Raw genomic sequence first — 3,914 nt, forward strand, 5'->3', positions numbered from 1 at the left:
CAGCAGCTGCAGTCGTATGTGGACACATCATGTAAAGGAGGAACCGTGCAGGCAGAGGCAAAGCCTCCCACTTGTGTTTTCTCACCACCCGAGGGGGCTCAGAGGAGTCTATGAGCCCCAATGGATATCTTCAATTACTTGTGCAGTCTAGCTTTTGCTCCCAGGTAAATATCCTTGCTTGGGCGGGGGCGGGGGAGTGCCCATCTGTACAACACACTGCAAAGAACTGTCTTTGCTTGCTTCAAACTGACACCAGCTAGCTTTCTGTGGTGGTTCTCAGTTTTGTACTGTAGAAGACAGTGAATAGTTCAGTCATATAAATTTCTCCATCCATGAAACAATATCCTTCCTAAGAAATCCCCTTACAGACTGATGATTCTCAGCCTATTGCTTTGGGTTTTTTATGCAGAAGCCATTACAGATATTTAATCCCATTTGTTGCCATTCTATGAAGCTTTCCAGCTTAGTATATGTGTTTTCAGATAAGAGATCTGCTACACATAAATTGAATATGCATGAGTTTAGGTATAGTGAAATGGTTAGTATAAAAATATGTTTTTTAAAAAAGTATACTTTGCAACAAAACGTGCTCTCTATGTTGGTGCTTTACTAACTGGAATACTTCTAAAGTTTATGTTAGAAAATTATGTGAAGGACATCATAAAGGTAGTAATCTCCATTTTTCAAATAGCGTAATTTTTTAACTTGAAAATAATTATTTCAGATTCATTTGATACCAGAACTACAAAAGCTTTTATTTTTGAAGTACTTGTGGAGTTATTTATGAATATGCCTCCAACGTTAAAAGGAGTCCTGTAATTGTGCAATACACACATCATTAGCATGCAATTGGCATGGCAATACCACATTGTTAACTTGTTTAGCAAAAAGAAGGGAGTATTCACAGTGTGAAAAAATGTCTGTAGCTATAGGCAGTGGGAGCTGACACAGTTCCTTCTTGAGCTGCCCAATACCACATGTGCAGAAATGTGCTTTTCAGCTACTCTAAAGCTGACAATTGAAGACTTCAGGGAGAAATACCACAGCTTAAACCCACAGAGGCATTTCAGTCAGCTTTGCTGCAGATGTGCCCTGGGGCTGTCAATGATGCTGCTGTACCATCCATAAGGGTTTAGGTACCCAAGGACTGTCATATTGCAAAAAGACCAAAAAAACCCACCTGTGTGTTTTAAGATCCCAGGTTTTATTAGCAACTGAGTAAGGGCTTCCCAGACTCTGATTTTGGCTGGAGGAAGCTATGTGTAAGTCCCACGTCAGACATGTCTATCACCTTTTTGCATCAGATCCTCAGCACTTGCTGTACTGAGCACGGCTACACCAACAGCATCTTCAGCACATCCTGAGCTGTAGCCTTTCAGCTGCCACTCCTCAACAGTGGGACACTGCTGGATCTGATGGCTTCAGACACAATTGGACAGGATCCAGGTGAAACAGTGGACACAATGGAGCCTGTTGAGGCCCAGGACATCAAAAACACAAAAGGAAAGAGAATCTTGTTCTGGCAGCATTGCCCCTAAAACAAGGAGCAGAGCCATCCCCAAAGCAAGGGGAAGAGTGTACTTTCTATACTGATGGCTCTCAGCTCCTTCCACACTTGCTTGCAACTTCTGCCAATGAGTTTCATGGTGGAGGGAAGAGCTGGACATCTCTTTCTAATATCCATATGGGCTAGACAGAGCCTGACCCAGCTCTCTATTGCGAAAAGAAAAGCATGGCTGTTTGATGATTAATTCAGCTGGAAGCAGTCTGCTTATAAATGAGATTTAGGAGCAAGGGCAAAATGAAAAGATGTAGAAATGAAAATAAAACAAAACAAATTCATCAGAAACCCCACCACAAAACAGCAATAAAAATTTATAAAGGTAAGTGGTTCTGTCTGTGAAATGCAGGCCACTTCTTCAGCTGACAAGTAGGTCATGCTGGCAATCAAAGGTGCTTAAGAAATATTCTGCATAAAGGGCCCTCCTACTGAAAAAAGGTGAAACTGCAAACCAAATTAACCCTTACTGCAAAAAATCTTGTAATAAAGGAGTATATGTTTTTCTTTCTTGTCACTTGTGATTGGGAAATTATATAGCACAATTAAAGACTCCACATGTGACTGATTCAGTGAAAGATATAACTGGACAACACTGATGTTCAATATTAAATTCTTACAGTCATTTTAATTTCTGCCACATTAGAATAATCCACATGAAGTTGCTCTACCACAGCAATTATTTTGTCCTATGACAAAGAGTTATGTGGTATTACTGAATTCAGTGGGGTCTGGAAAAAAGGTATGTTCAAAGCATTTCCACTGTTACTCTCTGGCCATCATAGAGCTCCAGAGAAGTCTGCGCTCTAGGTGTTTGATCCTTTCTTACTTGCACTCACACTTGTTTATATTTTCCTCCCCAGTGTTTTCCCCAGTTAGACTTTTGGGCCCAAGGAACCGAAAAGTCCTTGACTTAGTATAAACATCACCCAGCAACAATTAAAAACATCAGTGTCCTATCACCATTGTTCTCACACCAAATCCAAAACACAGCACTGCTCCAGATACTAAGAAGAAAATTAACTCTATCCCAGCTGAAACCAGGAGAGTTAGTATTCACTTTTTCAGCTTATAGTGTAGGACACACTTCCCAGCCGTAGAGATCTACCTTTGCCTGGAGAGTCATGTATTTAACACTTTGAAACACTCATGTGAGAAAAGAATGTGCACACTTAAAAATTCTGTAATATGAACAACCTAGCAACAAAAAGGTGCCTTTGTCAGAAAAACAATCCCATGTAGCCATCAGTTCTAACCCTAGTTATTTCCAAGGAACAGGAACCTCCATTCCTGTCAAACAGGCAGTGAAATAGGAGTGCAGTGTTCAAAGTCAACAAAGCCAACATGCAGCAGGGACACAAAGTCCCCTGAGCTATTCTATACGTATCCCTGTGCCCCACAGGCTGTGTGACAGGCCTGGTAAGTAAGTGCCCAGAAAGCAGATGAAGATAAAGTGGATGAGAAATCCCCTAACTAGGAAAATTGTCAAGGTTTATTCCTCAGGACCCCCAGAGCTCCCAAGCAACAAGCCGGAAAGTGCTGCCTGCAGCTTCCCCAGGGTGGTCTGGTTGGCATCACAGTGGCACAAACATCAAGGGGAGGTCATGTTATTTGATGATCTCAAAGGTATTTTCCAACCTAAATGACTGCATGATTCTATGTACACGGTGTCCCCCCACAGCAGTCCACAGCCAGACCCAATTCTCCTGGCTCAGAGATCTAACAGGCTTCCCTCTGCCTCCTGGAGAACCCAGGGGCTGCTCCCCTCTATGCACCTGCTGGGAGATGGTGGGGGGGGGCACAACAAACCCCCCTGGGGAGCTGTTGATGTTTCGGGACAGTGGGGTTGAGACCAGCCACCATGGGCCATGGGTTCAGCAGCTACAGACCAACATAATATGTGCTGCTGTCACAAATGTGTTTGGAGTGGGGGGATCACTGTGTGGGGGCAGGGAGGTAGTATTTGTTTCTTATCATTCTTCACATTTGTTTTGATGCATTTGTTTCTTGTGGCTATGAATTTTTATGCCCCAAAGTCACCAGGGAGCTTACCAAATAAATAAGCAGGTTTATTCAGTGGAAAGATGCTGGGTAAAGAAATATGGAAAGACACTGCATCCAAATTGCCTGGCCTGTCTATTATTTGTTTCTAAAATCATTCCTACAAAACACATGTGCTTGGTGAATTCACACATTCTCTTTTTATGGTGAAAACCCGCAGCTTCATGGGACAATACAGTCCTCTGTGCAAAACAATGCAAGCCCTGAAGTCCCACGTCCAAAACCTAAGACAGGACTCCTCTCCAAACTAGTGATACATCACAACTACTCCTGGAGTGACAGTCCTTTGCTGGGT

This window comes from Falco punctatus (genome assembly GCF_963210335.1).
Source record: "Falco punctatus genome assembly, chromosome: 7".
Lineage (NCBI taxonomy): Eukaryota > Metazoa > Chordata > Aves > Falconiformes > Falconidae > Falco > Falco punctatus.